The sequence below is a fragment of the Colius striatus genome, chromosome 27, assembly GCF_028858725.1.
Source record: "Colius striatus isolate bColStr4 chromosome 27, bColStr4.1.hap1, whole genome shotgun sequence".
NCBI lineage: Eukaryota > Metazoa > Chordata > Aves > Coliiformes > Coliidae > Colius > Colius striatus.
In genome coordinates, this window is record NC_084785.1 from 1561229 (window position 1) to 1589071 (window position 27843).

At 55.4% G+C, this 27843-nt stretch overlaps 1 protein-coding gene across 5 annotated transcripts in view; it reads left to right on the forward strand.

Annotated features, from left to right (window-relative positions):
* Positions 1–27843, forward strand: part of PEBP4 (phosphatidylethanolamine binding protein 4) — a 79520-nt gene that overhangs the window by 44553 nt on the left and 7124 nt on the right. The gene's annotated exons all lie outside the window — the stretch shown is intronic.

The following is a 27843-nucleotide window of genomic DNA, read 5'->3' on the forward strand; positions in this document are numbered from 1 at the left end:
GGAGCTTCAGCTGACAGCCTTATTTGCACACTGGCTCTAAAATAACCGTGTAGGCTTTACATGACACCTTCTGTTGCTTTGGTGCAGAGAGGGGCTTTCAAGTGCCTTTCTCTGGGAGGGGAGGCGAGGCGGGCGGGATGGCCGGGGACACCATCACCCAGATGCCACCCCTGGGTTTAGAGGCCACGTGGCTCTGCCAGCACTAACCACCAGCATAGGTGCTGCAGTACCTTGGCACACCACCAAATGTAAGATTGGGCTGGCAATTTGCTGGCCCAGGTGAGGTTTTGGGGCCAGAACACCCCACGGCAGCCGCTCCCGTTGTCAACCGTGGGAGATGCTTTCAGTCCCATTCAAAACAATTTCAACCCAAACGTTGCTACAAAGTGGAATAATATCTTTTGATGAATGTTTTTAAAGCCCTTTAGGTTTTCATGGTAATTTGCAGTGTAAAATTATTTAGAGATAAGAGCCAAATTAGCTCTTCTAGGCGGAGGTCGATATGTCCCGTTATCCGTGCGAGCAGTGTTTAAATATAATCAGCCTTTACTCTAATGCAGCATAATTGTTCATTTGAAATAGCTCGCTGCTTTTTTTCCCCCCCTTTCCCCTTCCCCTCCCTTCTCCTCTCCCCTTCTTTACTCCATTCAATGAGTCATTAAAATATTCAAAGGATAATGCAGCGAATTGGAAATGAATTTATCACATTCTCCTCCTGTAAGGTGCTTGGAGAGCGTCAGGTAAGCGAGGCAGAGTCAGAACCGGTTTGTCTCTGAGACCCAGTAAACAACCCTTTCCATGCTGCATTCAGCTGGGGGGAAAAGAGAGAGAAGGGAGAAAACACTGCCCTCCAAATGGAAAGCTTTCCATCTTTCTCCCTGAGGAGGGGAAGGGGGGAGGGAGAGAGCAGGGAATTTGTACTCCACTAAAGCCTCGCTGCTTTAACTTTATTTTTATCAAAATATGTTTGTAACAGAAAGTCGTTATGGAAACCAGTTCTGGGAGAAAGCCTGCGCCAGGCTGGGCTGGAGCGGGACCCAGCGGGTGCTGCTGCCGCCCCACACGCCTCAGCTCCCTCCCCTCAGCCCTTCCCAGGGCAAGGGCTTGGGGAAACTGAGGCAGGGAGCTGCTGGGAGGCCGGTGTGGGGACAGAGAGGGGAAGTATGTCGAGGCAGAATGTGACAGGGAGCTCTGCCATCGATGGCTTTTGGATGGTGGGTGCATTGGGGTGCAGCCCCCCCCCAGGGTATGTGGTCACTCCCCTGGCTTTGAGGAGTGGGATGAGGAACCCCTGGGTGTGGGAATGGTGGGTTTGGGTGCTGTGGGGCCTCAGCACCCCTGCCAGGTCCCAGAGATCCTGGAACACGGGTGACCCTCAGCCACGCCGCCTGTGATGGTGTTTGTCAGAGTGTTTCTCCTCGTCGGGTGATAAACAGGCTCTGGGTTGCAAGTGTCACCATAGAAACAGGTGCTATCTTAAGCAAACAAGGGCTTTATTAACCTTAAAAGTTGTGGGTTTGCAGGATGAGAGGCTGGGAAGGGAGCTGCAGGGGGCCAGGTGCTCGCCCACACTCAGCCCTGCGCCCTGCCCCGGCCCCATCCCGCAGGGACGCTGGGCACGTGCTCTGAAGCAAACTTCTCTCGTGGTGGGAAGGGTGAGCTCACCCAAAATGCTTGGGTTTCCTCAAAACTGGAGAGAGCAGCCCTGCACTGATGGTCCAGAAAGGACTGAGTTCTGTCTGCTGCTCAGCTGCTGGGCCAAGGGCTGCGCTCAGCATCCCAGCGAGCAGAAGCCTGTAAGGGCAGGGAAAGGATTTCAGTGGGTTCATTGATGCAAGCAGGGGAAAAAAAAACCCCAACTTTTGGGTATCCTGCAGGTGGGAGGGATCCTGGGTTTTGGGAGATGCTGGAATGCCAGGGCACTGAACCTTTTGGGGGCCTGATCCTGTTGCCATCCCCCACGTCCCCGAGCTGCCACGTGGCTCTGCACACCACGGGATCACCAGTGCTGCACTCAGTTATTGTTCCTCCTCACTGGGGCCCTTTTGACTCCACTTTTTGGTGATTAAAGCAAAGGTTTGAAAGGGAGAGAACAGAGGGAAATGTTGTTTTAATTGATGACTTGGCTCCTTGGAATAGTCAGTCCCCTGGTGTGAGTTTCTGTCGCTGCTTGCTAATGAGCCTTTATTAATAAAAGGGGGAAAAAAGACAACAGAAGTAGGGAAAAAACAAAACAAGCACAAGAGACTCCTGCTTGGGTGGAGTTTTCTTTGCTCCTCAAGCTTCTTTGGCCCTCCTTAGGCACGTGGCAAGCTTGAGCCCCCCCCAAAATGCCAGTGGTGAGAGCCTTGGTGCTGCCACATTTGCCAGGGCCTGGTGCCAGCCCTTGGGGTACACGTTTCCCCTCTGAGGCGTGTGTTGGACAGGTTTCTCCCCTCTGAGGTGTGTGTTGGACAGGTTTCTCCCCTCTGAGGTGTGTTGAACAGGTTCCCCCTCCGTGAGCTGTATCCCAAGTTGAGTGTCAACCGCTATTATTCATGCTCTGCAAACAGATGGGGCTTAATTGCTGTTACTGTCAGGCTCTCTGCAAATATCACATGAAAAGGGCTTTTTGCCTAATTGTTTTAAAATCAAAGTTCAGAAAGGATGTATAGAAATTATAGATCAAATGTGTTTTACTGAGCAGACTGCTTGTGTTACCTTGAGGCACGGTGAGCAGCGTTAGGATGGGTGAGTGTGGGGAATGATGCTGGCCCAGGGCCTGTGATGCTCAAATAGCACAAGAGCAGTGACTTACTGCTGGGGAAAACCACCACCAAAGCAGGGTTGGCCCTGTGTGCTCTGCTGGGGAGTTGCTGGAGCAGCATCAGGGCAAAGGGCTGCCTTAGAAAAGGAGAAGGGAGCTTGGGGAGGGACAAATCCTCCTGAGGTGAGCAGGCAGCAGGGTAAGTCTCTGTACATTCACCTCCCAGCCAGTTGCTGCTGCTCACACCTCAGGCAAAACCCCTCCCTCTCTCCCTTTCTTTTGCTGCTCTTGGTGTAATGGTAGGACTCAGGCAGACCTCAGTGTCTGCTCTACCACGAGGATTTGGGCTGGGAGCAGCCCTGTCCCACCATGGTCCATCCATCCTGGGGTGCTCCAGTCCATCCTGTGCCATTCCTGGGTTAAGTTCACCCTGGGAAGCTCTGGTGTGTAAGAGAGTTGAACCCTCCTGCAAACCCCCTGGCTTCCTCACCCTCCATCAGCTGCTGCTCAGGTTTATTCTTGCCTGACTTGTAATTAATGCTACTAGGTAATTGCCCTCCCAGCCCTCCTGAGAAGCTGCCACTAAGCACTGAGAACCCATGGGAGGGACGTGCCACGGCTTTGCTGCATCTCAGGCAACAGCCACTCTGTAGGACAAGTGGAAACAGCCTCAAGTTGCCCCAGGGGAGGTTGAGGCTGGAGCTGAGGCAGAACTGTTTCCCTGAGAGGGGTGTCAGCCCCTGTGCCAGGCTGCCCAGGGAGCTGGGGCAGTGCCCAGCCCTGGAGGGATCCCAAAGCCGTGGAGCTGAGGTGCTGAGGGGTCAGTGCTGGGCTGGGCAGGCTGAGAGCAGGGCTGGGACTGCAGCAGCTCAAAGGGCTCCAATTGAAGTGACTCTATGACAGCAGCACAGGGCAGGAGTGTGCCTTCACTTCCTGCAACCCACTCTGGGCTGAGAGGAGAGGGGGAAAGCAGTGGGTACCCCCCATATCTGATTCCCTCCCTGCTCACAGCTTTTCCCACTCAGCCCCAGCCCCGTCCCATGGTTGCTCTCAGCTCTGCTTAGGCCCTGCCATTGCACAGGGGCAAAATCAGGGTGAAGCCTCATTTCTGGAAGCATTCAGCACTCAGCAGCCTGTCTGGTTTGGGGTTATTTGGGATGTTTTCAGCTGGGAGACCCAGAGTTTGTGACTGTCCCTCTGCCTTGGTCCCTGCTGCAGGGATCAGCGTTATGCAGACAGCAGTTCAGGTTTTCCCCTCGGTGCTTCTGTTTCATTTAACATGCAGAGGCTAATAATTTGTCACAATTCAATAAAGCAGAGGTTACAAACACTCTCGCTGCTGTTTATTTAAATGAGGGTTTTGTTAATTAGCTCCTCTTAACGAGGAGAGAATAAATCAGAGGGGAAGAACCCAAACGGTACAGAGATCTGTTGCACATTGAGGTTTTCTTTCCCAGCTGAGAAGCTCCCAGCAGCTGGGACTCCCAGCCCCATCCCAAGGAGGTGTCAGTGTGTGGACATGCATCGTGGCACTGCTCAGCCCGGGGTTAAGCTCTGCTCAGCTCGGGGTTAAGCTCTGCCTCGTTGCACCTGGCTCAAAACAGCTCCAAAAAGGACTTTTCTGGCTCTTTTTCTGCTACCTGGGGCTCTGTCCCTGCTGCCTGGCTGACCCTGCAGCTCGCTGCCTTTCCCTCTGCTCGTTTAGTTTCAAGTGGATGGGAGGGTGAAACGAAAACGAGATCAAGAATAAAGTTGTGCCGTTGCATTCGGGACTTCGGGGCAGGTTTAACCCATCACCATCAGCCGGAGCCGAGCTCCCGTTTCATCACTGGCCCCGCGGAGAGCACTTATCTCCCATCAGCAGCACTTATCTCCCATCAGCTTTGTGTCCCAGCCACCCCAGGGGATGTTTCATCTATACTATTAAGAGCTAAAGTGTCCGGGGACGGGATTTCTTGCAAAGTCGGGCTGCGGAGGAGACGCGGCGGGACCGAGCGCTCGCCGGCTTTACCTTGCAGGATGGGAGGGCTTTAATCAATGATTAATTGGGCATGTGTGGCTGTGTGGGAGCGATTTGTGTTGGAGGAGGGAACTCCTACAGCACCCCGGTCATGAATCATTTGCAAAGCAAATGTGTGCAGTTACCAAGGGAACGGAAGAAAGGAAAGGGACTTCCCTTTGCCGAAATGACTCGCGCTCTGATGCGGCTGAGAAAATCGCTCCGGAAAAAAAGGAGAGAGAGAAAAGAAGGGGAGGGGAGGTGGAGAAAGAGTCGAAGCTGTGACTAAGCAGCACAAGTTATGTAAAGCGCTCGCTGGGAAGTGCAGGGGAGGGACAGCGCATCCTGCCGCTGCCCACGGCCGTGGCGGGGGGCGGCTGCCGGCCCCCTTCTCTCCTCCCCGGGGAGCGGGGGCGAAGCCGAGCCGGCGGGGCTGCTCCTCCCCGCTCGCCCTTGCCTGATGCAGGTGCTTCAAAAGGTTGGGGATATCGTCCCCAGGCTGGGATTGGGTAGCGGGATCCCCCCGCTGCTGCGTCCCTCTGCGTTGTGGCTCCCCGAGGGGTTGGTGCTGCAGGGGGATTGCAGGGGGAGTGGTCGTTGCTGTGGCCAAGGGGCTGGTTTTGGGGTGTTGTGGGGTGCTGTGCCTTGGGGTGAGCTGTGGCGTTGCTGGCAGGCTCATGGAGCCGGGCTGTTTCCATAGGGAATGGGAGGATGCAGGAAAGGACCCTGCACAGTTTGCAGAGGGGCTCGTGGAGATGCTGGTGGCAGCACCCAGTTTGACACATCTCTGCCAGGGCCAGGGCCGGGCTTATGGCTCAGGGTGGGATTCTCTACCCTGCTTTCCATGAGGGCTCAGGGAAGGGCCAGGTCCTCAGTTTGGGTCATGGCATCCAAATTTAACGGTGCTCAGCCACGTCTAGGGATGCTCATCCAAAGCACACTCAGGGTGGAGGCCCCAACCTCTCCTCCACAGCCAGGGGATGCGAGAGGCACAAACAGACACCCCCAGATGCGCTTTCCCTCTGAGAACGTGCCCCTGGGACCGCGGCAGCGAGCGGCTGCGGCTGCACTCCACGATCTTTTAAGGCCATTTGCAGTCGAAACGATCCCCTGATGTGCAGCAGCATCTCGGCAGAGCCCCAGCCACGCCGGGGAAGAGGCTTTGGGATGCTTCCAGCTTCCGCCTGGGAGCCCCCGAGCCCGGCAGGGAGCCTCAAGATCTTCCCGAAAAGGGAATGCAGAGGCAGCTGTAAGAGTGAAGGAAAACCCTCTCCCTGCCCTCCCCTGGTGCCACAGACAACCGGTGTCTGAGCGATTAGTCACTGCACTAGCGCCGAGGCTTCCCTCCTCCACAGCAGAGCCTGTCCCCCCACACAGGCAAACCAGCTGAATGCTTAATTGGAGTTCCTCACACCTACCCGGGGTGTAGCCTTAAACGAAGTGACAGAGCGATCAAAGCGCTGGAATCAGACCCCGGGAGCCTGCGGGGTTGCTATGGAGTCGCTGGCTCTTGGTTTTAAAAGAAAGGAGACAAAAAAAACCCCCACCACCCCACCCCACCCCGGAGAGATAATTAAAGATAAGTGTAAGGATCCCAACTGTGCTGCTGGTGGAGTGCAGAGGGGCTGCTCCTGGATGGGGATGCACCAAAAAAACGTGTTTTCTGCCCTGACAGCAAAGTTTTGGTAGTGGTTAAAAAAAGCCAACAAACTCATAAAGCTGCCGTGGCCTGGGGATGGGAAAGGGGGAGGAAAACTCACCCCATGCACCAGGAAGGGCTGTGGGGGAGGAAAACTCACCCCATGCACCAGGAGAGGCTGGGAAAGCTGAGCGTGGCAGGGAGCATCTCAGAGGAGCTGGCTGTGGCTCTGTGCTCCCTGCTGACTTTTGGAGGCATGTCAAAGTCAGCAGGGAAGGTGTCCCCAGGGTGGGAGGGCTGTGTGTGTGCCAGCCCCCACAGCTGGGTTAGCTCTCCCCGAGCTGGCAGAGCTGCACTGTGACCAAAGGATGCTTTATTGGGGCTTTTTTGCCTGTCTGAAACGGCCAGTTGAGGAGTTTTTCAGATGATTCAAGCTGGTTTCTCGCCTGGCTGAGGCCACATGCCACAGCTTGCTTTGATCAGCCAGGGGACAATGAAGCATCAGGACCCTCAGAGACATCTGTGTCCCACCCTCCCCATCACCTCCAGCTTCATTCCCCTCTTAAAAACCACTTGACCTCAACCTTCAGGGGCCTTCAGTTGCAGTGAGTGGGTCACAGGAGCTGAGTGCCCATCTCCTGGGGACTCTGGGAGCTTTTACCTTCCCTCAGGAGAGGGAAATGACAGCTTCATTCCCGTCAGGAACAACTTCTCTTCCCCAAGCCAGAGGCGTCGTGCGGGAGGGAGACAGGATATCGTCTGTGGTTTGATGAAAAACTCCTCTTTGGGCTTGGTGGTGGGTTTTTTTTTGCTCTCCTTGCTGGGAGTTCTATTTAAACTTTGGGTATTCTGAGATGGGGAGTTATTTCAAAAGGGCAAAAACACGTCAAGTTCCAGAAATGGTGAAATCAGCTCTGTGGCAGCTTGCTTTTTGGGTTGTTTTGGGAACGTTCTCCCCTCAATCCCCATAGATGGCACAGGATCTGTCCCCCTCCCTCCCCATCCTGCCCTCCCCCTGGTGCTGTGCAAAGCAGCAGCTCTGCCTACCCAAATGCTGCTTTTTCAGCCCAATCTCTTTGCCAACTGATGACACAGGTGTGCTCCCAGGGGGACTTGCAACCCACCTTTATGCTGGGACCTCTCTGCTACCTCCATCCCCACCCCAAATCCCTGTGTGTGGGCAGAGAGGATCGTTGAAGCCCCATCGATCCCCTTTGCCATCACCCTGCATCGATAAAGCATCAACTCTCCTGGGGTGCCAGGGACTTCAAAAGATCATCTCAACACCAGGGCTTTTGGTTCTCCCTGATTAATTAGTGCCTTGTAAATGACTTGGAAAGGAGGTGGCCAGTAAATTGGAGAGCAATTAAATCTGCAGCTCCTGTGCCCCTCTGACCCCTCTCCTGATGCATCAATCCTCCCTGGGGAAGGGATGGGCTGGCCTGGGTTGGCATTGAGTTGGGATAAAAAGACTTTTCCCAGGTTGGGATGTGCTTCTGGGCAGCCACAGGCATCCAGCTCTCCTCTTCCTCCCCAAACACAATGGGGTTTATTCCCCACTGTTTCCAAACGAGGGCTTGGAACAAGGTAGGAGAGCGAGGAAAACCCTCCGCTGGCTTCCCTTGATGAACTGAGCTAATTTCTCTCTTAATGGTTAGCTACTGAGCTGAATGTGAGGCTTTCCTCCTGCACAGCAAACCCTCTCCCACACACAGACAAATAGGCTGAATATTTAATTGGAATTCCTCACACCTACAGGGTAAAGCCTTGTCAGTAGAAATATAGCCCATCGCCAGCTGGCATCCCCGCATGCCACCCACCTTATCTCTTAAAAAGAAATCCCTCCCTGTCCTCCCCCCCTTCACCACACACCCATGGGCCACTTCCCTCCCCAGCCATGGCAGGATGTTGCCTTCCCAGTGCTGTCCCTGGGATGCCCTCTCAAAGGATGCCCAGGCAGAGCCTCCTCCAATAGCCATCGTGCCAAGGGAGGTGCCCATTGCCCATCTGCTGCTGCACAGAGGTGGTACAGCCCTTGCTGAACCAACACAGATAGAGGTGCCAGAGTGAGACCTCTGCCCAGGGATGGTGAGGACCCCCACTGTGGTCCCAGGGTGGTGGCAGGGGACCAAGAGCAGCAGAGGGCACTGCCAGGCTGTTGCCCACACCTTGCTTTGCCCGTGCCTGAGTGATGAAACGCTGGGTGAAGCATTGCCCAACGCTTCAGGAGGGTGGTGGCTGGCAGGGGGGTGAGCAAGGCCCCCTCTTCCCATTTGCAAAGCTCCCAGGTGGGAAAGCCACAGTGCCCATTCCCAAAAATGACTCCTCACGCTGTCCTGGCCAGTGTGGCATGTAACCCCATGGCATCAGCTGCTGCCACAGAGCTGATGGGGATCAGGAGCCTGCGAGGTGCCCCTGTCAGGGGCAGCACATGGGCTGGGGGCACCCATAACCTGTCCCCCAGTCTCCCAGTTGAGCTTTCCCAGAGATGACTGATGCAGGACAGGGAGAGAGGCACCTCATGTCCTCCCCATGCAAAGGCAGAGCCCAGCACTGGCCCCACGGCACAGCTGAAACCCCCTTGAAGCAGCCAGACCCTCACCTTTCACCCTGGAAGGACAAGAGGTGGAACTGGCTGGTCCCAACTCGAGCACACACGTGTGCACACGAGAGTCCAAGGATTTGGGAGCCCACAGTGGCCAGGGAGGAGGAAGAAGAGGAGGAGGAGGAGAGCCCCATGACTCCTGGGAGCAGAGGGAGATGGCAGCAGCCTTCTGCCAGCGAGGACAGAATTTGTATCCCCCAGCATCCCTCAAATATCTCCTTTGCTTTCTGATAGAATTACTCTCTCCTCACCCCCTGTCTTCCCCTCTTTTTTCTCTTTGCCCTTTCTCCCTCTCTCCTTCTCCTGGTACCTCTCTCATCCCAGGTTTCAAAGCCCCCCCCTTTCCATCCCCTGCAGGGACCTGCTGCCATCTGTGGTTTTTCTTTCCCTTTCTTGTCTTTTTTTTTTTTCCCCCTGTAAAGTTTCCCTGTGTCTTTGTCTTAATGAGCCAGGTTAAATATTCTGTAATCAGTGTAATAATACACCTGGACTGGCTCGTGAGAGATCTGCCTTTTGTACTGCGACAGGACATTAATAGTAATTATTCTGCTTTGTAATTGGAGCTTTAAATACTAATTCAAACAGCCAGAGGAAAACCAATTAGTGCTAATTTATCTCTATGTGTTTTGGAGAGCCTGTGTCTGTCATACTGTGAAGAAATAGGTTGGTAATTAGTACAGTTGGGTGGTAGATAGAAGTAATTATCAGATTCTTTCATGTTCTTTAAAGGAAGGGGAATGGGGAAAAAAAAAGCCCCAACCCATGAAATCTAAAGGCTGCCTGAGTCTTCCTTCCCCAGGAAGTTTGCACCTCGAAGGAAGAGGCAGCACATGGTCCCAGCAGCTCTGGGCTCACCAGCTCCTCACCAGCCTCCTGCCTGTGGGCACCCGGCGCTGATGGCTGGTGCTGGGGACAAGGTGCTTTGGGCACCTTTTGGGTGGGTTTAGCTCAGGCTGGGGTGTTCTTGGAGGCAGTGAGGGGGGTGGCAGAGAATCATGGAGTGATTGAGGTTGGATGAAGCTAATCCTCACCCTCTGTGTCTCAATATCCCGGTGCAAAGCCCTTTGGTGAAGGGGCTGGAGCACAAGGGTGCTGGGGAGGGGCTGAGGGAATGGGGGTGTTTGATCTGGAGAAGAGGGGGCTGAGGGGAGACAGGAGCACTCTCTGCAGCTCCCTGACAGGAGCTTGTGCTGAGGTGAGGGTCAGACTCGTGAGTCACAAGTGACAGGATAAGAGGAAAGGGGCTCAAGTTGCCCCAGGAGAGGTTGAGGCTGGAGCTGAGGCAGAACTGTTTCCCTGAGAGGGGTGTCAGCCCTGTGCCAGGCTGCCCAGGGAGCTGGGGCAGTGCCCAGCCCTGGAGGGATCCCAAAGCCCTGGAGCTGCTAAGGTGCTGAGGGCTGTGGGTCAGTGCTGGGCTGGGCAGGCTGAGAGCAGGGCTGGGACTTGAGCATCTTACACATCTTTTCCAACCCAAATGCCTCTGTGATGCTATGATCTGAGCCATACATTTTAGCTCTATCCTCAGCATTGGAGGGGACAGGGGAGGTGGCCCCTGTCCCCATTGTCCCCATCCCCACCACCTCCTGCTGCTCTTGCTTTGCTGCCCAGGAGGGAGCAGCAGGTTCCTCCAGGACCTGCCACATGGTGCTCTCTATTTGTCCCCCTCTTATTGGACAAGGAGGATCTGGAGGTTGTCTCTGTAGGGAGCCTTTGCTTTGTGGTTACTTCAATCTCCCTCCCCAGATCCCCTTCCCCACCCTGTGCCATGGAGTAGCTGCTCACCCCATCAGGATGTGGGGCAGAGCCAGGCCAGGAGTGCAATGGCATCTGTAGGAAGTCATTAATGGCCCATTCTGTGTTTCCTTTTCTCTTCCCAGAGCCAGTGGAGTTACCTTGGTAATACCAAAGTGCACGATTCCAGGAGGGAGGGAACAGATCCTTCTGTTGATGAAACGCATTCTCCTCCTCCCCTCTTTGCCCCCTTTGATTCCTGCCAATTTAATTTGGTGGGGGGGTTGGAGGAGAGTGGAAAGAAGGAAAAGAAACATAATTATAAGCAACTGCTAATGATAGAGGGGGGGGAAAGCAGCACATTTTATTCCAGGGAGGGGAGAAAATGCCGTTGGAATTGTTGTGTGTGAAGAGATGCTGGGGGGGGGGGGGGGGGGCAGGAGATATCAAAGGAAATCTAATACACCCAGGTTAAAACTAATGATTGCCATATAATTAGATGTGAAGCATTGTGCTATAAATGTGTATTCTTCAGCATGCTGTGATTTTACTGTAAGAGAGAGAGAGAGGGAGGGAGAGGGAGAGAGGGAGCGAGCGCGAGAGAGCGCGCAGGAGAAAGGGAGACAGAAAAACACAGAACCCAGCAACATACTATAAAAAGCACTCTGTTGACTTTTCTGCTGTTTAGTATTCCTTGCCCGTACTCCCCTGGGAGTATGTAATTAGTGCTTTATGAAGAGTGCATTTAAAGCAGTTTAATATTCACCTCATTCAGTCTGAAACAATGTGATCACTGCTTAGACAAATCACTGCTCCTTACTGACATCCTCTGTCAGTACATTACCTCTGAAAAGACCTTTCAAGAGGCTTGGATGTTAATTAGTTGTCTATCATGTATAAACAGAGCAGTGAGCAGAAGGGCTGCACCAGGCCAAAGACATAGAGGGAAATACTGGAAATACTTTTCTTTTCCCTCCCCCTTTGATGAAAATTCGTGGCTGTCTCGTCCTCCTCTCGCTCTGCTCCTCGCTTCGCTGGCACTGTGCAGGCTTTCGTGTGGCCTGGAGGGGAGCTGGGGTTTCCCTGCTCCTGGGTGCCCTCCCAGGGATGCTGAGCCAGCCTGGTCTGTGGCTCTCAGCTTCCCTGGCTCTGCAGGTGAGGGGCTGCTGGCCTCTGGATAGCCCATGGAATGTCAGCCCCTCTGGCTGGGCAACTGCTGAGCTGCCCAGCTTTCCCCAGAGAGTGAACATCCTAGCCCTGCCTCCCAACACTGCATCTCAGTGCTACATCCCAGCCCTGTGTCCTGACCCTGTATCCCAGCCCTGCCTCCCAATGCCATATCCCAACACTGCACCTCAATGCTACATCCCAGCCCTGTGTCCTGACCCTGCATCCCAGCCTTGCATCCCAATGCCATATCCCAACACTGCACCTCAGTGCTACATCCCAGCCCTGTGTCCTGACCCTGCATCCCAGCCTTGCATCCCAGCCCTTAATTCCAATGCTGTATCCCAGCCCTGCATCCCAACCTTTCATTTCCAACCCCACATCTCTGTGCTACATCCCAACTCTGCAACCCAGTGCTGTGTCCCAGCCCTCCACCCCAACCCTTCACCCCAGCCCTGGTGCCCTCCCAAGCAGTTGGATTCCCTCAGCTCTCACTCCATTCCTTGCCCACTCCCTTTAGAAGCTGCTGCACTTTGTTGAGGGAGATGAGGGACGGGCTCAGCCTCCCATGGCAGCATGTCACCACCATTTGGGATATTCCCAGCATGCCATGGGTCTGGTGATGCTGCAGGCCTGAGGCCAGGCTCCTGCCAGCATGGGAAGGTGCTTTAATCCCAGCAGTGACACCAGTTTAGTGACTGATCATGCTGAACCAGCGCTTCTGCACCTATAAAATGTGGTTACTGACACCCACCCACTTTTCTAACATGCCTGGAAATGAATGGATGGAAAATACTATAGGAAAAGGAAGTCTTGCTATTTAAAACTGAGTTTAGCTCAGCACAATGGCTTTACCCAGGGCAAAGCCTCCTTGGGTGGCTGTAGCACTCACTTTACTGTGGCTGATAAGCAGCTCTGGCTGGAAGGAAACAGCAGCAGTCACAGGGGGATGAGGGATGGGGGAGTGGGCTGGGAGACCCAATGCAGACACCTCATTGCTCCCCTAAGCAGCTCTTCAGCTCTTCAAAGAGATTCTTTCTATTTTCTGTCACTGTCCAGGGTAAAAAGTCTGTCAGGTGGCTGTGTTCAGTGCTGGGCTCCTCACTCACTGTCACAGGGACACTGAGGGGCTGCAGCGTGGCCAGAGCCGGGCACAGAGCTGGGGAAGGGGCTGGAGCACAAGGGTGATGAGGAGGGGCTGAGGGAATGGGGGTGTTGAGCCTGGAGAAGAGGAGGCTGAGAGGAGACAGGAGCACCCTCTGCAGCAACCTGACAAGAGCTTGTGCTGAGATGAGGGTCAGACTCTTGAGTCACAAGTGAGAGGACAAGAGGAAAGGGGCTCAAGTTGCCCCAGGAGAGGCTGAGGCTGGAGCTGAGGCAGAACTGTTTCCCTGAGAGGGGTGTGAGCCCCTGTGCCAGGCTGCCCAGGGAGCTGGGGGAGTGCCCAGCCCTGGAGGGATCCCAAAGCCATGGGGCTGAGGTGCTGAGGCTGTGGGTCAGTGCTGGGCTGGGCAGGGTGAGGGGAAGGCTGGGACTTGATTTCAAAGCTCTCTTCCAACTGAAATGATTCACCAGTTCCACGATGGCAGCCACCTCACCCTGCCTGCCCCCAGCCTTGTGTTCTCAGGGAAATCCAGCAGCTTGGTGGCAGCCAGGCCCCACACCTGCAGGCTGCTCCCCATGCTTCATGTGGGCTGCCAGCCCTGAGTCCTTCCCTGGGGGCAGCTCATCCTCCATGCACATCCCTGCAATCCCTCCAGGTCCCCCTGCATGTCCCCAGTGTTCCCCCCAGGTCTCAAGGGCTGCAGTGGGTATAAGGTGGATGCAAGGCACCATCCTGAGAGGTGGTCCCAGCTCCTCCACGATGGGGATGAGGGACTGGGAGCCAGAGGAATCCTCTTACTGCTGTCCATCTGGCAGCCCCCATTTGCTCTCCTGGCTGCTTCCGAGCCAAATCCAGCAAATCCAACGCTTCCCGAGGCCGAGGCGGCCGCTCACTCCCCCGCTCAGCTCTTCAAGGGGCAGGTGAGGTCTGATGCCATCCTTTCCCTTTGACAGGCAGCCAACATGGACTCGTGCTCACAAGCCAAGGCTTGAAACCATGAGTGGTTCTGGGTGAGGGCCCCCCACACCCCATGGCTGGGCTTCCCGTGCACATCCCCTCGAGCATCCCCACGGCTCACCTTCCCCAGCCTCCCTGGCCACTGACCAGCAGCTCCACACCCTCCAGCTTGAGGGGGTTTTTTTTTTCCCCCCTTTCTCTCCCTTTTCCACCAGTTTGTTTCCCTGGCTCTCTTAGTCACGAAGGTGAGGCACTGACAGAGACACCAGGCATCAAAAACAAGAGGTGACGAAACGCTGGGAATAATTAAGTTGCACTAAATCACTGGGCCCCAGTGGCACCCTGCCAGAGCACTGGGGAAACTGGAGCACCAGGGAGCTGAGGTATTATTAATAATCACCAGCACCCTTGTGAACAACAACCTATTTTGCACCTCTCTCTGTCCCAAAGGAGTGGGAAGTTGTAGGAATCAGGATGGGGAGAGGACCAGCAGTATGGGGGAAGCAAGGGGGGGTGTCTCTTTCCCACTGGTGCATGGTGCTGCACATCCCACTGAGCACAGGTACAATGGGATTGGATCCATCCCAGGGCTATGGGTGGCTTGGGGCTGGCTGTGCTGCAGGTAGCCAAGGGCTAGTGCAAGTCTGTTCCCTCCATGCAACCCCGAGCCTTACGTAAAGGGCAGCGATATCCTCCTGCCATCAGGGCTCAGCCTCAGAGTAGGGCTGCAAGCAAGAGCTCCTGTTCCCAGAGTGTGGGTGAGCCCTCTAGCCCCAGGCTGGGCATTGCACAGCTCCTGCACCTCAGCCTGGCCCTGCTTGCAGCTTGTTTGCTCCGTGCATGCAACAGGCTGCCACGGCTCTGTGCAATACCCGATGGGCAGCTGATAGCTCTGCTGGCTGTTTGGGATGTGTTTCTCCTGTAGCACTGAATCATTTGGGTTGGAAAAGCCCTTGAAGCTGCTGCAGTCCCAGCCTTCCCTTCATGCTGCCAAGCCCAGCACTAACCCATGGCCCTCAGCACCTCAGCTCTTCAGTATCTCCAGGGTTGGAGACTCCTGTGTCAGGTCCTTCACCCTTCAGAGCTCTGGGGACAGTGCTGCTGGGTGAGAAGGATTTGCTGCCATTCTGCAGCCCCTTCTGGGTCTCACCTCTATGATGTGCTTTAAGGACCAAGGGAAGCACCCCCAGCACCCACTGATGGTGGAAAGGATGCTCCAGCTTCCACAAACCTTTCCTACCACTGTGCTTTCTGGGGAGAGACAAGAGACCTCAATGCCAGGGCTCCAATGAATCGATGGCTTTACATGGCATAACTCCTTTTAGGGTCTGATCACACCTCTGCAAGAGCCCAGGCAGGCTCTGAACAAGGGCTTGGCATTGACTTTGGATGCCACATGGCCATGGGCAAAGCCTGGGCTCTAGTTCCCACCACTCATTGCCACCAGCACGTGTTTCATCAGGGAAACCATCCCAAACCTGGTCAAAATCCTCCCTGGCGGGGTAAACCCAAGGGTGTTGAAATTTCAGGGAGCTGTAAATCTAATGTGTTTGTAAAACCTTTTTAAGCCTCTGTCTGCAACGCTCAGGTAAACCTTTAATTCCCTGACAATGCAGAGCTAACTCCCAGCTCAAGCCTTAATTCCACAGCCCCGTGAACTCGACTCTCTGCAGCCTGGCTCTCGGCTGCCTGCTGCAGCAGCTCTGCCCTTTGCACGTGGTCAGCGTGCTCCTGGCTGAAAAATCACCTAAAATAGAATCACAGAATCACAGAATCATGGAATCATTGCATGGTTTTGGTTGGAAAAGCCCTTTAAGCTCCTCAGGTCCAACCCCTCAGCTCACGCTGCCAAGCCCACTGCTAACCCACTGCCCTTCTCAGCCTTTTGGCTAAGACCAAGGGGAGCAAATACCTTCCCCTCGAGTTCTGCTTCCACTCAGGTGCTCAAAATCTGAAGAAACACCTTTAAAATAAGCATGATGACAGGCCCTGTGTCCATGAGGCTGCAGCATGCAAGAGGACAGGGACACAGGGAAGGAACCACCCCAATGCAGTGTCCCAGCTCCAGGCCAGTCCTCTCTTCCTCTACACCATCTCAACCACATCCAGCTGATGGGACACGTTGCAATGAGCCCGTTGCCTGCTGCAAGGCTCAGGAAGCATCACCAGCTGAAAGACTTTCCCCCCCTCCTCCCCAGAGCTGATCCCCAGGTGATAAGCAGAGCCTTATCTCTCCCTTGGGGACGTGGAGTGAGCCCAACGGGTTTGGGAGCTCATCAGCATAATGATGACAGCTCTGGGGATTGCTCCACATGTTGTACAATGCGGGTCCCAACGTTTCCCAACCTGGAGAAACCTGTAGGAACGACCACCCTTTCTTAAGCAATTTTCCTGACTCAGGATCCCACCCCAGAGTCAACACAAAGCAGCTCTCTGCTGCCTCTTACAAAACATCTCCATCCAAACAAGTTTATTAATCCCTCTGCCAAGGGGGGATTTTTCACCCCCCTCTCTTTTTCCCTCTCTGACTCTTTGGGAGGGCATTTGGTCATATGTTTGGCTCTCCTGGGCTTGGGGCTGAGGCCACTCACAGCATCAAGCACAGATTAGCCAGAATCATGCCCTTTATAGGAAAGACTTTCCCAAGGCAGGAGGGAACTGAGCAAATCCAGGTGGGATGTGAGGAGGGACTGTGCTGGGGGGGGATGTTCAGCCTTTCTTTACACTAATGGCCCAAATCCTGACCCAGAGGACAGCAGTGTGTTCATCTCCCCTGGGCTTGGAGCAGATTTCTCAGGGGTGATGAATGGGAAGCTAAAACTCACCCTGACCATACACTCAGCAACTTCTACAGCAACCTCCAGACACCTCCCAACTCATGTTCCCCTTCTTGATGGCAGGTGTGGGGGGAGGCGACCCACAACCATCCTACCATGTCCTATGGAGTTTTTGGGGATGGAGCACCAGCAGGCAAAGGGTTAGCCAGCCCCATCTGCTCAAGTCTCCACTTCCCAAGGGCGGGTTTGGAGTTTTACTACAAGTTTCAGACAATGAAGGTGTGTCTGTGCTGGGTGCCTCGCTCTGCTCTGCCCGCTGCGTAGGCGGCGGGTTCAGCGCCGTCTTGTCAACACTTGAATATGTTGAGCATCACTCACGGGGCATTCTGTAAGAAACCTATTAAGTTAATTACTGAGCCTCTCTCTCTGTGTGTGTGTGTGTGTGTGTGTGTGAGAGGTGTAAGAATTTGGCTGTCTTTCGTTGCAAGACATTTCTGATGCAAGCCCCAGCTTCTTGGCGTGATGACATCTCGTCTGTAACTGATACGGGGCTTGTGGAGTGTCACCTGCAAGCCAAGGAGGCTGGGAGCTGGGTGTGGGGTCAAGGGGGGAAACCACAGCCTCCCCACACATGGTCACTAGCTTCAGCTCGCTGTGCTGGTCCTGGTTATAAGCTGGAGAGGAGTTTGGATATACACAGGTCCTAAATGTGTGGGGTTTGAACCCAAACCAGGCTGCATTGCCTGTATGGGGCAGGTCTGAGCATCCTTGTAGGTAACAGCAGCTCTTGCCCTTGGCTTGTATCAGCATTTCTGCTCCATCCCAGGATGGAGAAGGAACTTTTGACTCCTTGCTTTGGGGAGAAGGCTGAGGAGGAACCTCTTGGTCTTTATATTTGTACCACCACCTGCAAGCAATCCAAAATAAGTCAGGAGGAGGAGGGGGAAGCTGTTCCTCCTGGAGCTGGGGGAGACTGTCCCGTTCCCCATGGCAGGAAAGCACCATTTGTGCAAGGAGAAGGCACAGAAATTGCCTCCAGCAGCACCCATCAACATTCCTGGGGGGCTTTTTCCTCTCCCTCCTTCCCACAAGCCTCTCCATCCCTCTGGAGAAGGAGCTGTGGGTCCAAGCCCCAGCCCTAGACAAGAGTGGGGTAGCACCTCCAGCCCCAGCCCACCCCGTTGCCCACCTCCTCACCCAGCTCACCTCACCACCCCTAAAATACACCCCAAAAAACGAGTTTTCCCTTACTGGAGCCTCAGCCACAGTAGGGAGCCAGGGCAAGGCTCCCAAATTAGGGGGGGATTTGGGGGAGGGAATGGGGCATTGCACAAACAGCGTCCCAGGTAGGGCGGCTCAGCCTCCTCCTTCCCGCAGCCGGAGCATCCCACGGGAGCCCGGATCCGATGGACTTTTATGGAGAAAAGGGAAGTCCGTGGCACCGCCGGAGCGCTTTTTTGGCAGCCGAAAGGGTTTGAGCGCTCGCCAAGCGTGTGCAGCAAGAGCAGTGCCGCTGCCGTTAACCCCTCACCCTCGGGATGGGGAGGGGGGAAGGTGGATGGGGGAGGGTTTCAGGAGGACCCCCGGGGATGGGTTGGCTTGGAGCTGGGGGCTATGGGATGCTCAGCGCCGCTGCCTTCGCTTCTCAGCGCCTGGAGCTGAAGTTGCTGCTGAGCATCCCGCAGCTTTGAGGCTTCCAAATGCAACCCCTCCCCTTCACCAGCCCGAAAAATAAGAGAGAAATAACAAGTGGGAGGGAAGCGGGAGGGAGGGAGGGGGGAGAGCTCACACTGCTCCAGCGAACGAAGTTTCCTGTTGGACTTTCTCCCGTCCCAGGGGCAGCTCTGGACTCTCCCTCCCAGCGCTGCCAAGTCCAGCCGCCAGGAAGCGGCTGGAGGGGGCTGGAAAGGGGAGGACGTGGAGGAGGGGGATGGAGAGAGGGGGGAAACACACGGTGAGGCTGAGCCCACGGCAACCCGGACGCGCTGGCGGGGGCCAAGGCGGCACATTCCCCTCCCAGCGGGTCCCAGCCGGGGGCTGGCGTCATCACTTGTGGAAAGTTGGGGAGGGGAAGTTTTTTGGGCAACGGAAGGAGGGAGAAAATAGAAAAGAAGAAGAAAATGAACTCTTCCCCCCCACCTCCTCCTCTTCCCCCCTCCCCGCCCCAACCCCACGCTCCTGCCCCGGCGCTCCCATCAGATTAGTGAAGCCAAAATAGCCGAATTGGGAGCAGGGCTGGCACGCGCGGGCTTTGATCCGCCCCCGCGCCCGGGAAGGTGCCCGGGACACGGATCAGACACCCCAGGGAGGAAGAATTTGCAGGGGAGGGTTGTGATCTGTCTGTATATATGTGTGTGTGTGTGTGTACCCAAGCGCTGAGGTTGCCCCCTCCTTAGTCCCGTGCCGGGCTCTGGCTGCCAGGGTGGGATGCAGCATCCTCCCGTGGCAGCTGGGGGAGTGATGCTCCAGCATCCGAGCTCCCAGTGCATTGCTGGGTATCAATCCCCTCCAGAAATCTGAGCTCGTGCCTTGGTTTCATGTGCCTGGGCTTTCAGCTGTGGATGGTACTGGGGGATTAGTGTGGACACATCTTGTCAGAAGGGTAAAAACCCGCTGGGAAAGGCAGGACCACCCCAGAGAGGCAGGAGATGCTTATTTTGGGAAGGCTGGCTGGTGGCTTGAAAACATCAAGTTCTTCTGGCCTCCTGACAGCACAAGACAAGCTGTATTTTCATCCTAAGAGCTTCCCATAGTGTCTGAGAGGAGCCACAGCACATGGGCACCCAGCATCTCCTCCTCCAGCACCCACCAGGCTCCTGCCCTCCTCCCCAGCCTTTCCCCTTGGCTCAGACTGAAGCTCAGAGCATCCACCTTGGTTGTGCTTCGTGGAGGGATGGATGGTTCAAGCATGAGAGGCTGAGGCTCACATGCCCCACAGAGGTGTTCATGACTGTGTGCTGCTGCTTGGATGGTGGCACAAGAACACGCTGGTGCTTTGCAACCACTGGAAGCAAAACATATTCCTATCCCTAAAGGTACTGCAACCTCCCTGGGAGCAAATCCTCAGGGCTGTCCTGTGCCCAGCCCCAGGGGAGGGTTTCAGCCTCAGAGAGACTTTGCTCTCCTCTGCACACAGTCAGGCTCCAGGCCTTTAAATGACTGAATTAGGCAAAATTTGGTGTTTCTCCAAGAATCCTCCGGAAATGTGCTGCTGGAAAAGCAAACTCATCTTAAAGCTACAGGCACCCACAGCAAACAAGTTTCCCACTCTCAAGAGCTGTCAACATTTGGGATGGAAAACACCTTTTCAGTCCTTTTTCTGGCCAGTTTAAGCTTCTTCCCCACAGTGAGATCTCAGGGGCTTTGCAACCTCTCAGCGTGCACCTTTCCCTGATGGGAGTGATGGAGGTGACCCAGTAGGCACTGGGGATATTGGAGGGCACCTTCCCCTCAGGGCACTGTGGGGTGAATGGGGAGAGGTCCCCCAGGACCTCCTGGAGAAGGAGCAGCAAAGGCCAGCTGCTGGTGGAGTGCTGCAGGTGTGGTCCAGCAGCTGCTGGGAACACGGGTGTCGCAAGCAGCGTGTTTGAGAGGTGCCACCCTGCCCCAGCCAGCAGAAAGCTCAGCAAAACACTTGAGAAAAAAGGTGCAAAATCTGCCCTTTCCCCTTCTGCCCACTCCCCTCTCCACACCTGAGCCATCCTCAGGCCTTCCTCCTCCAAACCCAGCTCCACTTCCCTCCCCACCAATGCAGCACCAGACGTTATCCCCCCAGAACTGAGGAGGCAGAGGATGCTGGGGGGGGCTTCCAGGCTGGATGGTGTGTGGGATGAAGCCCACCCCAGCCTTCCCTTTGGTGAGGCAGCACCAGGCCAATGGGTCAGGGTGACTCATTTGGCAACCAGCTCCACTGTGAGCTTAGCCACAATTGCAACACCACAGGGATATTAGAGCCAGGCAGCCTCTGAGCCCTGGCCTCCACACAGCTTCCTAACACACCCCTGGGCTTGCTATCAACAGCCCTGTTGTTCTTAGCAATCACCTCCATCGTTGATCATCCCAGTTTACAACAGAGGCCCAGGGGCTGGGAGATGGGGTGTAACCACACCATTGCAAAGCTCCTCAAAAGAGTCTTTGGGGCCTGATGGGTCGTGGCCACCCCACTCCCTGCCTGCTGCTGCTCCAGCTGTTGGACACTGGGAAGAGCTGGTGCAAAGAGCAACCAGAGCATGTACAGCCCCTTCCATCAGCTGCTTCAGAGCATCTTTTTAGTGAAGTGGTGCAATTTTCTCTCTTAAATGCACCCCAGTGCTTCTCTGCCAGGGATCCAGGAGAGGAGGGGTAGCAGGGAAGCTCCTTGGTGCAGTCTCTTGGCTCATCAGCCAACCTGGACCCCCAGACCCATCACACACATACCCACAGTGTGAGACCAAGCCCTGTGCCCTCCTGCAGCAGCACATCTGAGGCCAGTGCACTGAATCATCAAATCATTTTGGTTGGAAAAGCCCTTTCAAATGAAGCCTGAGCCCTCCCCTCACCCTGCCAAACCCACCTCTAACCCAGCTCCATGGCTTTGGGATCCCTGCAGGGCTGGGCACTCCCTGGGCAGCCTGGCACAGGGGCTTCTGAGTGTTTTAAAAGCTAACCCCCCCCCAAGAAACCCTTTTTAACAACCCAAGTGTTTTGTCTGATGTTTCAAAACCATTCAAGTGTCATCACAGCCTCCACCCCTCTGGCTTGGACCCCTCACCTAGATGAGTGAGGAAAGGTGCAGCTGGGCAGAGCGTGTGTGCCAGCAACGCCTAAGCCAGGCAGGGATCTGTCGCTGGCTGGAAATCCACCCAGCAGAACCTCCCTCTTTTGAAACAGCCTCTTCTGGCACCCAAAACTCCATCCTTGGGCTTGGAGGGGAGAGGCAGGAGCCCTGGGAAGGTCTCAGCTGGGTTCAGGTTGTTAACAGCAGCAGCATTTTGGCTCTGCTGCTCTCGTGCCCTGAGATGAAGGGAAAATCTTGCAAAGAGCCAAACACTGAGGTGATTTATGTTTATTTTGCTTACTTAATAACCCTCCAGCATGTCCTTCCCTGGGGCATTAGGGTGTATCAGACAAGCATTGATTTAAATTACAACCATGCCTGATTATTTAGGTTTTAATATCTTTTTATGGTGGCTTTTCCCCATTTGGAGCAATCCAGAGGAAAACAGCAAACAACAAAAGCCTGGGAGCTGTGATCACTATTTGATGATCCTAAAAGCAACTGGGGGAAATGGTCAGTGATGCTGACCCTGGAAAGCCAGAGGAGAGGCTCTTTGGAGACATCTCAGCGTGGCCACTCAGTCCTGCTCCCATCTAATGCCTTCAAAAGTGGCAACAGGTCCCCTGGAGCTGCTTCTGCCCTCAGGGACTCACAGGGGACTTCCCCAGGGGCTCTAACCCTTTGGGTTTTGGGATGAGGTTGTGTGGTGCATCAGAGTGGATTCAGGCAGCTCAGGTGGTCACTGCCTGCTGAGAAATGGTGTCCTGGCATGATGCTGAGGTTGCAAACACCAGGTTACGGTGCTTGTAGCAGCATCATCCCCACACAGGCAGATCCAGGGGCTCTGCAGTACCATTCCACCCAGGTGTGGCTTTTCCTCACCTGCTGAGGTTCTGGATCTTCCTCAGCTCCAATCTAAACCTCCTCTGGTGCAACTTGAGGCTGTTTCCTCATGTCCTGTCACTTGTTACTTGGGAGCAGAGAGAGGAGCAGGAGGCAGCAGATTAATGTCCTGTCATTTGCAGGCATGAAAAGCAAAGTGACTGAGCAATTAAGAGCTGGGTGAAAGTCAGGCTGGAGGCGTGGGGTACTTGTGTTTCAGTGATGGTGAGATGCTGGGGATCAGTTCTGCCTTGGCTCAGCCTGTGCCACATCTCCAGCGGTGCCAGAGGAGGGAAATTGGCTCTGAGGAAAAGCTGAGGGCCCTGAGTCATCCTGAGGATCCGGGAACTGAGGCTCTGGGGAAGCACCAGACAGCAGGAGGCTGAGGATAAAATCTGGGGTTGGCAAAGTTGGTCTGGTTCCAACAGGGAGGCTCCTCAGGATTTGGGGTGTGATAGGATCCAGCACCAGCTCTGAGTGCTGTGCCAGGCTTCAGTGTGGGTTTATCTGTGGCCCTGGGGATGCAACCCTTAGTCCCCTCTCTGCAGCAAGGCCACTGTGCCTCTGCCAGCTCAGGGCTGAGCACGTTGAGATGAAGCAGGAGAAGGCTCAGACGATCCCAGGATGTGCTGGGGAGGAGCAGGAGGGGTACAGGGGGATGCACCCCTGGACTGGGCAGCCAAAAGTGATGGGGGGTGGGGGGAAGTGTGCCAGGACACTTGTAATCCTCAGTTTTCCATCTTCCTTCCTGACTTACCTGGTCAGCAGGCACAGAGAGCAGCATGGGATCAGCCAGGATGGGCTGTAGTGCAGCCAAAGGGTTCTGAAAGGCAGGGAGGGGGCTCTGGCTTCCCCTGAGGTGTCTGGGCATGGTGTACAGGGGGTGCTGGGAAGCATCCTTGGTGCCTGAGCACCCCACAAACCCCCATTGCTGTGAGCACTCGGGGTCTCTTCTCAGCATCACCTGCACTAAGTCACTCCTTGCCCTGGAAGTGGTACAGAGACTTTTCCCCTCTCAGCAGCACAGAGACCTCCCTGGCTGGAGGTGACACCCTCACCTTGGTGAGTTTTTCTTCCAGGAACCCCTTCCAATGTCTTTTCCCTGTGCTTTGATGATCCTGCCCATTGCTTTCCTCACTGAGCACAGAGCATGGAGGTGCAGGGCTTTGGTTTGGTGGCATCGTGTGACATTACATTTAGTGGTTAAAAGAAGACAAGTCCAAAGGGTTTGGATGGTAAGAGCTGACAGTCCCCTTCAGGCACAAAACCCCAACTTGATGGTGATGGGAAAAGCCAGGGTGGTCTGGAGCCAGGAGGGAGGGGGTCAGCAGGGTCCTGCTGGGGCTTCAGGACCCTCCCGTGGCCCAGGATTGGCCTGGGAGTGAGATAAAATGCAAATGGGCAGCTGAGCTGGGAAACAACAGATTTTGGGAGTGCTGGGAGCTCACCCTGCCCTCTCATGGCCTCCCTCTGTGCAGGAATAATTGAAGAGAGAGTTTCTCTTGGAGTGGGTGCGTTTGCTTCTCACATGCTTTCAGCTGGAAAGCAGCACGGGCCTGAACCTTGCTGGGAGCTGAGGCTGGGAGCTGATGCTCACCATTGCTGCTGCCTCTGCTGGGAGAGGAAAACCCAAAGCACCTTCCCCTGCAAGGACACAGCTGAGCAGACCCATATGGAGCTGCAATGAGCATCCTATTCCTTTCTCTAGTGTTGCAGCCTCTGCTTTGCCCTTGCTGGGATGCTCCCCAGAGCCGATTCACCAATCCTGACCTCATTAGGAAGATCACAGAGAAAGAGAATAACAAATGTGGGCTCCTGGCTGTGTGGGCTTTGAAGCTGCCTTTCCCCCCTCCCTATCAGGCTGGTGTTAGCCCTGCTTGCTTGGGGATTAACTTCCCCACTTGGCTAATTGTTGCTTAATCGTGTCAATGTGCCACCACCTTGGCTCCAACCCCACGGGACGTGACCCCCCCCCGTCTGAGCCCTGTGGGGTCACCGGGGTTGGGCTGGAGCATGAGCCCAGCGAGGCAGCAGCAGCCCAGCCCCAGAGTGCCGTGGAGCTCTGGGTCCCAGCCGTCATCTGTTTGTGCTGGTGCTCTGCCAGCGATTGTACCGATTCCCACACCCACTTTCCATAACCCTCCGCTGGCGCGTTCGCCACCCAGCCCTTTCCCCTCCCCTCTGATGGGATCAGACACGTTCTGGAGCAAGGGGAGGGGGTGGAAGAAAGGAAAGAGAAAGGGGAGAAGGAAAAATAACAAAACAGAACAGCAAGAAGAAAACAAAATGTGACTCACTGCAGCCTTGGTTTATTTGTGTTTACTGATTCCCCCCCTGCCCTGCCCCAGCAGCGAGGGCTGACTGCGATCTGCTCAGAGCCTCGGCGTGGCTGCTGTCCAGCTCGGCACATGGCTGTTGGGGATGGGGGAAGGAATCGTTTTCTCCACTCTTTTGGCCGAGGCAAACTGGTGCTCCTGGTACAGGAATGGTGGGGCCCACATTTGGATGCACAAGCATCTCCCCAAGCAGCTCGTGCCTCACCAGCACCGGCCAGAGGGTGGGAATATCTGGTTCTGCCTCCTACACTGTGTCCTCGGCAGGGGAAAGGGAAAGAAGGAGAAGATAAAAGGCTGGGAAGCTCAAATGGTGTCATTAGGAACTATTAATGGTCTCATAAAAGGGCATTAATAAACCCAGCAGCTCATCAGTGTCCATTAGCTCTGCTCGTGCTGGGGATCTTCCTGATGCTCCCCTCGCCCAGCACAACGGGCTGGGGGATGGGGATGGGGATGGGGATGGGGATGGGGATGGAGATGGGGATGGGGATGGGGATGGGGATGGAGATGGGGATGGGGATGGGGATGGAGATGGGGATGGGGATGGGGATGGGGATGGGGATGGGGATGGAGATGGGGATGGGGATGGGGATGGGGATGGGGATGGGGATGGGGATGGAGATGGGGATGGGGATGGAGATGGGGATGGAGATGGGGATGGGGATGGAGATGGGGATGGGGATGGGGATGGGGATGGGGATGGGGATGGGGATGGGGGGCTTATTCTTCTCAGCAAACCATTCCTCTCCCAGTAGCCAAACCCTCCTTTTCCAGCTGCAGGTGGGAGGAAAAGCTCCCAGGAGCAACCGGGACTTCACACCCGACCCCGCCAGGTTCTGCTGCAGGAGTTCACTCCTTTGCTTCCAAAACAGCTGCTTGCTATTGAAAAACACGAGCCCAGAAAGGCCGGGTTTGCAGTGCTCGTCCCTACTTTCTCCCTCCCGCCCTCTTCCTGTTCTCGCCTCTTAAAAGGAGCTTTATCCTTTGACTCTCCCATCCCCGCGGCGAGCCAGGACCCACCGGCGCTCGGGGCCAGCAGCAACCCCCGGCAGCGGGCAGAAGGCGGGGAGGAGGCTCGGCCTCTCCCCCGATAAGCCCGTGGCCAAGCCAGGAATAGCAGCGAAGAGCCCGGCACGGGAACTGCAAGGGAAAGAAAAACCCCTGAGTGCTCGTGTTTGAAGAGGGAGGGTTGGCAAACGGCCCCGCGGAGTGCTCGGCGCTGGTCGGGAGCTCCTGCTGCCAGGACACCCGGCTGGGCACGGGGCAGATGTGCACATCTGGATGGAGGATGCGGGCAGGCGGGGGTGGGCGGGCTGAGGGGCGGGGATGCGATGTGGGGGGGCACATCTGGATGGAGAAGGGTGAGTGCAAAGGGATGGAGTGGGGATGCACGGCTGGCAGGTTGTGAGCACACAGCTGGGCAGGTTGGGGTTGCACATCTGGCAGGTTGGGGTTGCACATCTGGCAGGTTATGGTTGCACATGTGTGTTTGAGAACACAGCTGGGCAGGTTGGGGATGCACATCTGGCAGGTTATGGTTGCACATGTGTGTTTGAGCACACAGCTGGGCAGGTTGGGGTTGCACATCTGGCAGGTTATGGTTGCACATGTGTGTTTGAGAACACAGCTGGGCAGGTTGGGGTTGCACATCTGGCAGGTTGGGGATGCACATCTGGCAGGTTATGGTTGCACATGTGTGTTTGAGAACACAGCTGGGCAGGTTGGGGATGCACATCTGGCAGGTTATGGTTGCACATGTGTGTTTGAGCACACAGCTGGGCAGGTTGGGGTTGCACATCTGGCAGGTTATGGTTGCACATGTGTGTTTGAGCACACAGCTGGGCAGGTTGGGGTTGCACATCTGGCAGGTTATGGTTGCACATGTGTGTTTGAGAACACAGCTGGGCAGGTTGGGGATGCACATCTGGCAGGTTATGGTTGCACATGTGTGCTGCTTGTGCTCACAAGTGCAGGTTGTGCTTTCACATCTGAGGCAGATTGTGCTCACACCCCTGTCAGGTTGTGAGCACACATCTGTCAAGTTATGCTCACACATCTGGGCAGATAAGGCAGGGAGAGAGCAGCCAGTGCAGCCCCACAGCCTCATATCCACCTCCCTCTCCCCCAGCACACACTGGGGTGCTTCCCTCCCCCTCTGCCTTCCCTTCCCCCTAGGAATCAGAGCACCCAAACTTGCCAGTTGTTGCCCAAAATATCTTAGTCATCACCTCTCTGTCATGGGGATATTTTCAGCTCCAGCTGCCAAAGTGTCAAGGCAGCCTTGGGGAGCTGATTGCCAGGGAGCTGAGCGGGCCCTTGGCTTCCTGGTGCCCTTTGCTGTGCCACAGGCAGCTGGCAGGAGGCTGTCAAAGCAAAGCAGGTTTGGTTTTTTGGGTAAAGCCAAGCTTTGATCTGGGAAATCCACCATGTTCCCCGTGTGCACTTTTGCTTTGCACTTATCTGATGCATCTGGGGTTTGTTTTTGGGGTAATAACTCCCAGGGCAGGTTGGGACGGAGGAGCCCTGGCAGCAGGGTGTGTGTGGGCAGGACTGGAATAACGGGTGCTGTAGGAAAGGAGTTACAAGCACTGACAGTGAGAGTGGGGAGGTGGGGGATGGCTGGGCTGGGAATAGCCCAGCAGGTCAGGAGTGAGGTGGATAGTGCAGGGCCAGGATGTGGCTGAAACTCCCACTGTTGCCCTCTTACCATTAATCCAGTCCCAGGGGGGATGTCTGGACACTCAGCAAAGCCAGGGAGATGGCCTAGGCTGGGGATGGAGAGCTAAACCTGAGGGGTTCAAACTGAGAGTAAAACCAAAGCTTTGCCACAGAAATACCAGTGAAATTGCCCCAGTCCTTTGCTGCCAGCTCCTTCCTGCCCAGCCTCTTCCCCAAATCCCTGTGTGTCAAGCAGCACTGAGGCTTTTCATGGGGCTGCTGTGGCTTTCACAGACTGTCACAGCCTGGCACTAACCTGGATCACCAACCTGGATCCCCACTGGCCTCCACATACAGGTGACCATCATGTATCCAGCCTCCAAGTCCCCAGTAGCCCCAGAGAGCCCTCAGCATGCTCCTTCCTCCCCTCCCCAGCTCCCTTTTCCTTTGCAAGGAAAACACTCCAAATGCTGGAAAACAAATCC